Here is a 13,337-nt window from a genome sequence, read left to right as displayed (position 1 = left end):
TTGAGCTTGTTATGCTCATTCAAGCATGCTTCAAACATATTGTTATTCATCTTGGCAATTTAGACAAAAAAATTTCGACAGGTAAAAGAAGATGTTAGATTTACCCCAGATCTATGACAAAGAGAGATCACTGATCTTCAATGTTGTTCGATCTCATAGCACACCCGCAGATCACTGTGGCTTCCTTCATAGCCTCCAGACAACCCTCTATTGTCAGCCTCTGGAGCCTTCTTCAAGATGCAGCATTCTCTTGGAACCTTTTTGTTGTTTACACGATCGTCACAGAAGTACATCACTTATCTGAGACGTCATCGCAAGTGTACACCACTTATCTACGACGTCGTTGCAGCTATACACCCAATATCCAAGACGATGATGTTAAGTATGATTTCGTAATCGTCAAGTTTATTCTCCTAAAACCTGTGACAATTTTGGTTTAGTCGCACCCTCCTCTCAGTGTACAGGTTCCTCAGCCCTGACGCTCTGATACCATGATAAAAATGGCAATGTTGTATTAAAAGAAATAAAACTCACTGGTCAACTCTACAAAACAGAGTCTGAACCAGGAGAGTCTAGCTCTGCAAAACGCTCTACATTGCTCATGTACATTACACAATATATAGTAATCACAGATTTAGGGAAGTTAGAACCATAACCTAAAAATTAGAAACTAATTCCTATCGTGAGGTCTTGTGAACGAACTCACTATTCTAAGATTTTTTTCCTTTATCTCTAACACACATGCATTCATATTGGGGGATATATATTGAAGAAAAAATGACATAATATATTGAACATATAATAGGGGGTAAAGGATTTTTATATTGGAAAGTATAAAAAATGGAGCTCAAAGTTAATGAAAAAATATAAAAGGGTATAAAAAATGTTAATAAATAAATGGATACATAAGATATCTACTGAAAGTAGGGGTTTTCAAAATTGGGAAGGTGTATTGGGTTCATATTGGTAGGGAGTTAACTAATGTGATTTTTAGAAGTATTTTCCATTATGTAGTCAAATTAAGGGTATTATTTACTATGCTATGAATGCAAGTGATATCTCTGAAGTTCATTGAAAGAAACCCCGTGAAAAATATTTAGATTCGAAAATTATCTTTGACTTGATTACCATTAGAAATTTACTTTAAAGCATGCCATTCATCACTTTGATGACCATAAGACCATTAGTTTATACTATTTTTCATAGCCATTCCTTTTTTCTGAAACTTGTCTTAATGAACCAACCATTCATTATTTGCGAAATGGAAATTGCATGCTTTATAAAAATTGATGCATTACTTGAAGACTTTTCTTTTAAAAACATCATTGATAAGCATAATAATGAAAGACTAATGTACTGTATACTTTTTGTTACCTTCATTTGAATTTTTTTTGACATTGATGGTTTTCCTGTCTCTTAACAATTTTCTCTTCTAATAATAAGACTGCATCCTTTTCTGTTTAACCCTCTACTATTACTTTTGCCAACATCACAAGGTTTCCTAACTCTTGAAAAATGGGCCAAATTATAGATAGAAATGAAAAATGGCCACTAGTCGGCTCTTCCAGAAACCAGACAAGTGGTTAGCAGAACCTTTCATGACAGATTCACCAAAAAAATGATTTTCTTTATACACTTAATTTAGCGGTGACTTTTCTTTGGGAGAGTCTACTCTAAAAAAATTGTAATAATAGGTGTGCGATAAGGCTTCTTCCAACATATACGTTATTTTTAACTTTACAACCTTGGACACTGATGTATGCAAATTTTCCTTCCACTCCTTGCTACGTATCTACATATTCAGTTATCATATCGAATTCAAAATTAGAAAGGTTTTTATTTTCAATTATTATCAAATAAAAGGAAAAAATATGAATTTGCTATTTTCGGTAGAGAAAGTAATGCAAACTAGGAATTTAAATCATGTGACAGTCATCTCCAACACATACAAGGATTTTCCTGTTTGAACTTCAAATTTGAATAGAACTCTAAATTCGTTTTAACAAGAATAATACATTATAGCTCCATGACTTCACACAGATCTGTCCACACACTAATTCTCATTTCCATGTTGGTTTTCATTTAATCTACTGCACCATAGTTTACGCTATGCACTACACTCCATAAGCTCCACACTCAGCTCAACTCATGCTACTACAATTGTTACTCCACACTTTCAAATGAATGCAATAGTCTACATGCAATTCAAAACAAGAGTCTATATCAAATGAATGAAATAGTCTACATGCAATTCAAAACAAGAGTCTATATGCAATACCAATGTCCAATGCATTGAAAATTCCACGTATTTAGTTGGCACTCAGTTGCATCCATCCATAATTTCATGCTTCACGCAATTCCATGCATCACAACTCCACAACACACAGAGTAGCTCCATAATAACTACATCCAGCAATTTAGTTCCAACAACTCCAAGTACAAATCTACTATATTTAGATATGTTCAGTGAAACAATCTGTAGATATGTTCAGTGAAACAATCTGTACTCCAGAGTGAGAGCACTCATGATCACCAACTCCAAATTCATCCACATAGTACCTCAGCTCTAATACCAATGGATGGTTTTAATAAAAATTTGTGAAGCAAGGGATAAAGGGAATACTATTCAAGAAACCAAGAAGCAACCAAGAAGCCCCCAAAAGGGAGAAAATATATTTTAAAAACATATTCCTTTGTGTAGTTTCAATTTACAAACTAGTCACTTTATATAATGATGATGACCATAACAAATACATCAATTTAGAAAAATTAATTTGTTCAAACCACCACCATAACTATCTCTTCAAATATTTCCATGAATCTCTCACTAAATCTCCATCTCGATTTTTACTCATTCCTCTCAATCTCTCAACCATATGTAGAATTTTATGCTTAGTATGCCTCATTACATTTCTCATTACATAAATTAAATATTAAATATTATTCACAAGTAGGATATATTCCATTGTGTATCAATGAATAAACCTCCCACCAATATTTGACATGGGCAAGGGATTTTAGGAGCAAAAAGGAGATTATTTCATTCTTAAAGAAATTTTAGATAAAGTAATAACCCTATAATAGATTTAACCATTTCTCCAAAGTATCTACTCGTATTTGGCCTTCAAATAAGGGAATATCAAAGTTAACTTGTACCTTAAAAGGTGTCGCACTTTCAAAATTGCCTTTTTTGGACGTGCCTTGGCCATTGGTCTACGGATTTGGGTGAAATTGTCTATCACTTCATTTTTCTATTGCACAAGTGATTCCTCATGAAATAATTTGATAATATATCTTTCTCCATTATCTCTCTTTTCTTCCACAATGGGAGGCCACTTTGGTTGATCAGAGTGATTGTTCCCATGTGAAACTAGTTTGAGAACTCCCTATACCCCAACTTCATTGGAGACATGAAATTGGAAACAACAAGGAGAATATTGAGTGTTTGAATATTTTTGTGGTGAGAATCTTGGGTATGATGTTGTATCGAAATTAGATCCACATTAGTAATTTTTTCATTTCAACATTTCAAGGAGCATATTGTTCTGACCACTAATCTACTATGTAGAAGGAATGAGATGAAATGAAAGAAATGAAATGGAACAAACAAAAATAATTATATCAAATAGCATGATAATACATTGAAAACAAAACTTCTATTAATAAATAAAATATTAAAATACTATTTAAAAAAAAATCAAGTGGAATGATGGGAGTTTATCTCTAAAGGGAGAAAGCTATTGGTTATTCTCATTCCAAAAGCTATGACAGTTTGTCTCAGAAGAGAGAAATATGTAAGTTATTCTCATTATAATAGCTATCATAAGAGGCCAAAGGAATGGAATTTTATAAAAAGGAAAGAACCAAGGGGTCCAAAATATGAACCCTAGAATATGAACCTCCAAAAGGTTTGTAGGCCCCAAGGTTGTTAATTGGTATATCAACTTTCCCAAGTTGTAACATTTGCACACAATATTTGTCTCAGGTGCATGGTAGCACATTGGAAAGAACTATCCAAGTATTACAACTATTGTCTAGGGCCAATATATGTCATGGTAACACTAGCCCCATGAATTACCACAAAACATCGTTTATGGCCTCAAAATGGAACCAAATTTTTGGCTCCCCAAAAATGATTGAAAAGCTACAAAGAAGATAGTGAATCACCAAGTATGTTCAAGAGGTGGGTGTGCACTTATATCTATATCGAACAACCAAATAATGATGATCTATTAAATGAGGTGCAAGGAGTGGTTTATTTTACAAATATTAATTATATTAAATCTAAATATGACCAAACCAAATTAAGAAAAGAAGGCATTCCCAAAACAGATTTTAGAACCAAGGGAGGGCATTGTGAGTTCTTGGCCATGCCTTTTGGGTTGAATAATTTTCCTTCTACCTTTCAAATCCTTATAATTTTGTTTTTTCAACCCCATATTAGAAGACTTGGTTGGTTTTTTTTTTTTGATATAGTTAATCATGGGAAGACCAAATTAAAAATATGGATAAATTTCTATAAACTCTTAAAAGCAATTATTTGTATTTAAAAATATCCAAATCCGGTTTTCGGAAACAAGAAGTAGAGTATTTGGGTGATATTGTCTCAAAGGAATGGGTTATGGTGGACCCTCAAAACATCCAATCTATTACAATATGGATTATTCCTAAAAACATCAAGAGTCTTAGAGGATTTGTGGGACATAAGTATTTGGACCAAAGATTGTCATTGGAAGAGAAAAAAGTAGGTAGGAAAAATGAAAGGGTTTTATTTTCAAGTAATCTACAAAAAGGGAAAGGGAAATCTAGTAGCAAATTCTCTTTCAATAAAAGAAAAGGTTTCAAGTTTATATTTTATTGCATCTTTTATTCTTGTGTGGCTAGCAAAATCTCACAATAAATGGAAAAAATGAAAATAGTACTAAGAAAAAAATACAATGTATAAGGGAAGGGTTGAACTCTGTGGAATGTTGGGATTGGAAGGGAGGTACACTTTGGTACAAAGGTAGACTATTTTATGCCCATAATCAAAATTGAAGTGACAATTATTGAGTGACTCACATGACTCTCTAATGGTGGGACATCTATAGTTCCTTAAAACATAACAAAGGATCAAAACATATTTTTTTGGTGGAGGAACAAAGAATGATATTCAAAAATTTAAAGGGGAATGTTAGTTTTTCCAAAGAAACAAATGAGAAAAAATAAAATCTCTAGGGCTAATTCAACCATTACACATATTTAGTCAAATATGGGAAGAGGTATCAATGGAATTCATCACAAGGTTACCAAAATATGAAGGTAAGTATGGTCATTTTGTGGTTTTTAATAGAATCATAAAATATGCACTTTTATGCAAAATTCAACGTACATATATGGAAAGCTAAGTGGCATAAATGCTAATGAAGAAAATTCATAGACTTCACAATTTTCCTAGAATAATAGTAAGTGATAGATGTCCAAAATTCATGGGAAATTTTTAGAAATAATTATGGCATATGAGTGGAAGAACACAAGCCATGAGTTCATCATATCATCCATAAAGATATTGCTAAATAGAATTAGGTAAAAAAAATTATAGGGTTACCCATGATGTTATTCTTTAGTCATGAAATATCAATGAATGAAGTCTCTTTCTGTAGCATGATGGTAGTATAATACTACCTATCACACATCCACCAAAGTATCTCCATTTAAGCCATTTTATGGATATCCAAATCCTAGTATCTCATACTTTTTGTACAACCCAAAATACAAACAATAGCGTCACATATGGAAAATACTAAAGAATCATTAACAATTCTTAAGGAGAACCTTCAGATGGAACAAAAAAATATGAAGCAAAAAGAAGATCAACATTAATGTGAAATGCAATTTGCGGAGGGTGGTTGGGTATTAGACTAAAACCATGTAAGAAATCTTCACTCACGCAAAAAAAAGAATAAAAATTTAGCGATGAATTTTTATCTACCTTACAAAATTGTTTGTAGGATTTCACAAGTGGAATATATGTTATATTTTCATTATTATCACATTAATAATGTTTTTCATGTATCTTTCCATAAAAATGGCTTTAGGATAAATGATGTGAGTGTAAACAAAACTTCCAATATTATATTAAATAGAGAAGCTGATTCTTGAACAAAAAATTGTTATAGATCAAAATTTTCCATATCATCAAACTAGAACCATTACGAAGTACCTAATAAAGTGGAATAATATTCCTCTACAAGAAACTGCATGGGAAAACGAGTAGTTCCTGATGAAACACCCTCAATTACAAGCCTTGAGAGAAAATATTTTTCTAAAAATAAGGGATTATGCTAAAGTACTAATAATGATTCATCATTAGTTAATTTGTTCTATTATTAAGTTGGTAGAACCTTTCATTATATTTTTTCCCTTTTTCTCTTACATACACACACACCCCAACAAGATGTAGTCTTATGATCATCATATATTATCATGTAAATTCGGTTCATTGTAAAAGGAGGTTTCCACCTCAGATTGGACCATAATAATTGACTTATTATCATATTCAAAGCATTGGCTCATTACACTCTATAAGAACGAAAATGATGAAGGCACTAGTTATTAAAATAGACCTCTCCAATTCCTATGATTAGGTTATATGGATTTACCTATGGATGATGTTAACTTATTTTTCCTTTTGTATCCCTTTCATAAACTAGGTGATCGGTTACATTAAGTCTATATCCTTTTCAGTGCTTATCAATGGGGCAACATTTAGTTTCTTTCAAGCTAGCCAAGGCCTCAAGTAGGAATGTTTTCTCTATTTTCTATGTTACTTATTATGGAAAAAGGAATTAGTGGATGTATTGTTGAAGTAAAGAGGACATGAGTGTTTGTAGGAGTGAACATTAGAGGTAACTTTCAGAACTACTCAATTACCTTTTATAGAGAATGTCCTTATTTTTTATGAGAGGTATAGGATACATTTTCCAAAACTCTATGATATTATTCATCTTTTTTCTAAGGGCACTGATATGATAGTGAATATGGGGAATTCAAGCATCTTGGGTGAGGGACTTGCAGAAGAATATATTTCCATTATTACAAATGTGTTTCCTTATAAAGTGAATATAGTAGATGTAGGATTCAAATACCTCAACTTTTGGTTAAATCTAAACACATATCTGAAGAAGGATTGGGACTAGTTGGTTCTAAAATTTGAAAGGAGAACTTGAAATTGGATTTTTCAGTGGTTATCAAAAGGAGGAATATTGGTACTCATTAAATTAGCATTGGAGGCTATTTCAGTATACTAAATGCCACTTTCGTGGATTCTAAATGGTTTATGAAGAGGATAAATACCTTTAGTTTTATGCTTCTTTGGTTTGGGACATGGAGAGGAAGGGACTAGATTAGATCAAGTGGAAGAAGTTAGCCCTTTAAAAGAAACTTGGAGGATGGGGTATCGAAAAATAATACTTTTTCTAGAGAACTTACCACAAAGAATATTTGGAGGCTAATAACATGTACATGTTTATGGCTAAGAGGTATGCAACATACACATATTACACCTAAGTACATCTTACAAAGGATACATAAGCCCTAAAAGAATCCTTCAAATGTGTATATGATTTGGAAGGTTGTTTCCATCACTTTTATTGGATGGAGATGGTTTTTTCTAGAAGGTATGGAATACGATTTTAACACCCTCAAGTTGAATATTGTATGAATTGTACATATTCTTGTTAGGATGGTGAGATAGGATGCATTAGGCTTGTATGCACATGCACATAAGAAATTTAGGGCCTACATTCCTATGTGGTTTTAGGTTAGAGAGCCTATGTGTTAAATGGTCAGGAAGCATAGCAATGTAATGCATAATCAAACTCATGTTAATAAAATACACCACTACTACCGACTAAGTTAGATAAGAGGTATGGGTGGTTAGGACTCCATGAATGGGAAATGGGGCTAAATTTAAAGTGAAGGAGGCTTAAACAAGCATGAATAAGCTTAAAGTATCATAATAAGACTAAATTAGTTATGAAAATATTTTATCCTAAGTACCCATAGAGGGGGAGTGATTCACAAGTATTATGGAGAATACTTTCTTTATCAACACATCATGAGGATACCCTAAATAAAAAATGTCATGATTCAATGAAATTCTCTATTATATTCAATCATTCTCATCATTTTGACTACCATACTTATTTTGTGAGGAGGTGATCCTTTTCTTATTAGTGTACCTTATGGATCCTAGGTGGATATAATTATGTAAGCTTCATCTTGGGTTGGATTAGGGGAGGCTAGAGATCTAGGGGGGAAAGTGTGGGAATAGGTTCTTTGATGTTAGGCTCAGAGGATAATTGGAGACTCTTAATGGTAGCTATAGTTTCTTGAGACACAGGGCCCTCTAACTTCCTTGCCGACCTACTATAGAGCCTTGGTAGGGTTCTCGAACAACTTGAGGACTACAAAGGTATATAAAGGAGTGCACTAACTTGGTTTGGTAGGATGATGTGTGATGAGATACTATGGGTTATATTAATATAATAGTTGGGTACTTTATCCTAAACCTTTGTTGGTGACAACTATATGACTGTAACTAGTTCTAGGTGAGATTTTTCCCCTAACAGATTCATATTCCTAGGTTGTGAGTAACCCACTATTTAGAAATATGGAGTAATGAGGTCTAGGGTTGGGTTGAACGTCTGAGGTATTCATATAGTTAGTTATTTATGTAAGATAATTGCTTAAATTATGTTTTTATATGTGTTTCATTTTGGGGTTATCTAATGTATATATATTCTATATGTATATTATGAAATTATGCATATTTTATTGTTACTTTGCTCATATTATGTGATTCATGTAATGTAGTATGCATTAGGAGTTCATGAGAAGGCATAGATATTTATCCAAGTATATCGTAATGGAGGAATTAGCCATAGTATGGTGTCTGGGATATGGTATCAGAAAAATAGAATATTTTGGTTGAAATTGGAACCCTACTGGGAATAAATAATTAAGGTAACATAGTGTTTATGAGATAGGTTAAAATAAATTGAAAATTTAGTTGTGCAAAGAATAGTTTGATGTTGTGTCTTTTGACTTCGATGGTTGGGTACATTAAAAGACTCAATGCGCAATTGGTGGAGGATTCATCAGTAGGGAGTGTCGGAACACATGGTTCCATAGCCTATGGTATAAAAAATCAAACTTAGGGGCTATATCAATTTCTCCCACATTTTGAATCCTATAACTACATCCATCTGTAGACAAGGATAGGTTTCTATAGAATGCTTGGGTTTTAGAGATGATGGTAAGTGAGGATATACTGGAAAACTAGTTAGGTGTACCTGTTAGAGAAATATGACTCCTTAATGTGGATTTACTGACCTTCTGGGGCTTATTTTCCTAAATTGAGTTATAATGTGTTGATCCCTAAAGAGGCTCAAGAAGATCCGTTGTGGTGGTGGAAGGCCATCTAGAATTTTCAGTCCACCTCAAAATCTAAAATATTAATGTGGTTCCTTCTATGTAACAAACGCTTAGCATGGGATAATCTATAGAATAGGAATATCAAGGGGATGTAGCTTATGTAAATGTAGTGAGGAATAAATTTTTTATCTAGTAGTAGATTGTATCTGCAAAACATAGGTCTAGAAGGAACTTGACAGATTAATGGTTTGGAGGAATGTATGGGTTGGCACTTTTTTGGAGGACTATTTATGAAACTGGAATACAAAATTTTATCGTAAGACACATATAACACTTCCTCTAATCATCCACTAGGGAAATTCTCTAGCTAGGATTGTTACACTCATTGAAGGAGTGTTTATTAATGCTCCAATGGGTGAATGGGGGTATAGTAATTCTAGAAATCTATCCTCAGGAAAACGTAGTTGTGTTATGATGATAAGTGCCATTGGAGAAGATACAATAGGAAGAACCATGGGCTTGTTTTGATAATGCTTTTGAGGGAAAACCACATCTTTGTTGGAAAGGAGGTATTTAACTTTTAATTGAAGCCCACAATTTTAAATATAGAGTAGTGTTAGGCCCTGGCAATAATAACAGTGGAAATAGATGCACCTAGGCTACTTTTATTATTGGCATTGGAAGAGGGAGTCACTTGTCTTGAGGCATTCATGGATTTGAGGCTTGTTGTAAAGTGGCTTAGAGGTGAACATAATTGTGCAATTTTCACACATTTACTCTTGTTGGAAGGGAAGACAAAGAAAGTAGGTGGTAAGTTAGATGGAGTCCCTTTCTCTCACATATATAGATAATGGGACATTATTTGTTGACTTCTTGTGCAAAGAAGGTATTCACATGAATGTTGGAAATTGGTATATCATTGAGGAGGTGGAGGTGTAGTTTTGGGATACCAGAATCCTCCCTCCATAAAATGCACATATAATTAGTAGAGTTGAGCTTGGTTAGTAGAATGTTTTATGTCTCCAACTCTTGGTTGTATTTCTATTTCACAGGGCTTGATCCCTATCTTTTGCTTTAAATGAATTACTCTATAATTGGGAATGTCGTTATATGCTAGATTTTATATTTTATTTTATTAAGTGATAGGAACATACATTATGTATTGAATCATTGGCCTATACATGCCCTTAGGATGTCCATATGAATGTATGAACTTGTTGATTCCTTTTAACAATCAATTGACATGCCTAAAAGCATATAAAACATGTAACTTGTTTTTTCATAAATAAAATTATGATTTTTTTTTATGTAAAAATAAAATATAATAATTGAAAATAACCTTTATACATTTAAATCTAAGAGTAACATGTAATTCCTTTAATAATTCTAGTTTAAGAAATATATTAATGATAACAAAAAATTCAATATTAATTATAAATAAAATGTTTCAATAAATAAAATATTATCTATATATATATATATATATATATATATATATATATATATATATATATATATATATATTTATTTATATTTAAATTTATTTTTTACCTATATATAATACATTAATTCATCTTTAAATTTATTTTGTTACACGAATGAAATCCATTCATAGGAAGGAAATGGAAAAAAATTAAAAAAAAAAAAAAAATTATTTACAAAACTTAGATCGAATCTTTATATATTTTATTGTAATTTGTTAACCTAATTTTTCCATTAGTTTATGGTTTTAGTGTTTCCTATGTCATACCTTTCCCTATACCGTGTTCGGTGTAAGGCAAAGAATTGATTTCATTTATTGTAATTGTACAGAGCTCGAAGGACATTTCAAAATTAACTTCTTCTACTCAAATGTTGAGCCCCTTTAAACTAGATATATTTTTTTCATAGTTTGACTTCTTAGAGAAATAGAAATATATAATAGAAAAAGATGAAATGAAAATGTTTATTTGTAATTTGATTCGTCAGAATGAACAAGTTTATTGCATTGAGTTGGACTAAAGAGAACATGAAAGAGTTTCAGAGTAAGATTGTTAAACGTGAAAAATATAATATGAGTATAGATTTATGTTAAATACGTATTTAATATAAGCCTAGAAAGATCTAATTTTTTTACATATAATTTTTTTTATGAATAGACATTATTTAGCTCTTATGTATAGTTACTTAATTTTTATTTTATTTAAAAAAAAAATTATATTTTTATTAGGGAGGATATGAGCAAAATTTCAACTTTGATGATGGACGGACAGAGTTACACATCATACTGGGTTGTAGAATGAGCCTCTCATAACTTCATCATCTTTTGAGTTAACACATAATAAATGTTATATAATAGAGTCCAAACTTTCACTGTTGTTATATTCATTAAAAATTTATCTTAACTAATTTATTTCTATGATCACTAGAATAGACAAATTTAATATGTATTGTCGTTACTTAGTACTTGTCTTTTATTCAAAAAATATTTGATACCTAAATTTAAATAAAAAATTAGAAAAAAAAAATCATTTATATTTAAAAAAAAATAAAAATTAATTTTTATTTTTTAAAATACGCAAGTCAATTTTTTTTAACCAAAATAAAAAATAATATAACCTAAGTTCCATAAATATCATAATATATTATAATTTTCATTAATAATATATTATAACTTTCATTTAAATTAATAAAAAGTTAAACATAAATTATATATATAAACTATTTCCAACTCAATAATTTTGAAATTCAAAAATTTCAAAATTTTAATAACTTTTATCCTTCCACACTCCAAAATTTTCACATTTTTCCTGAAGAAACAAAAAAATATTAAAAGTAAATAATATATTATGATTCTAACTCAAATTAATAAAAATGGTTGTTATTCAAATTAACAAAATATGGTGAGTAAATAATATATTATCATGGTTTGGACATAATCAGATCATACAATATACAACAAATACAATACACAACAAATGAAGAATTAAGAACAAATAATTGTCCAGGGTGTTTTATTTCAACTTACAGTGGATAGGGATGTTGACTTTTTTATTTTTATTTCTTTAATTGAGGGTCGAGGTTGATTCTCAAGAGAATTTGCTTAATCTTAATGTTTATCAATGGATGTATGTATTAAACAATTTGTTAGGTTATGTTGACTTAAAGGCAGCATTTAAAGAGTTTTTTCTCCAGATTGGCTTCTATCCAAGTGGCGGAGGAAGGCAAACGGTCACCCCAAGCCAATTGTCATGTTTGTAGCGTTGCACCTGTAGCTGATGGTTGGCTCTCCATCTCCATTTTGTGATGATTCGAGTAACTCCCCAACCCTTGGGCATTCTATCTCTTCCTTACAAATTCTATATATTGTATGCAAGCTATTTGCAAAGGGTTGGTTGGCTTGTAACTTCAGGGAGAGTGTGGGAAAGAAACTTTGTTTCTTCACTGTGTATTTTTGATAGAGAATTAATGAAAGGGAGCGGCTCTGTTTCATGAGATTCTTGTGGTTGTGAGTGTAGCAAATGTATATCTTATGTGTTCATATGTATTTTGTTATGTTTCATAATTCATTTCATGCTCATTTCCAGTGAAATTTTCTGAGTGAGATTAGGTAGAATTCAATTTATATTGCTCTGCCTGTGGGAAAATTTCATGTCCAGTGTTCTTCTTCTGTTGAAAAGGATTCATGTCACTATGCCCTTTTCACTTTCTTCAGCAATCTATTCATGCCGTGGTACCTCAAACTAAATTGTTACATTTTCCGCCTACCTTGCCTCACGGAATAATCTGTGCCTTTGTATTAAATTCTCTGTTCTTTGCTGAGTGCCAGTCCCATAACATCCCAGAAGCTCGGTCATTCATAAAAATCGTTTCTTGTATCCACTTTCACTTACTAGCCTAAGGTAAATATTGCATTGTAAGTCATCTCAGACCATTTTTGC

Source organism: Pinus tabuliformis, chromosome X, assembly GCF_031772625.1.
Source record: "Pinus tabuliformis cultivar Carrire ecotype Pingquan chromosome X, CPIR1, whole genome shotgun sequence".
Lineage (NCBI taxonomy): Eukaryota > Viridiplantae > Streptophyta > Pinopsida > Pinales > Pinaceae > Pinus > Pinus tabuliformis.
Note: the sequence above shows the minus strand (reverse complement) of the source record.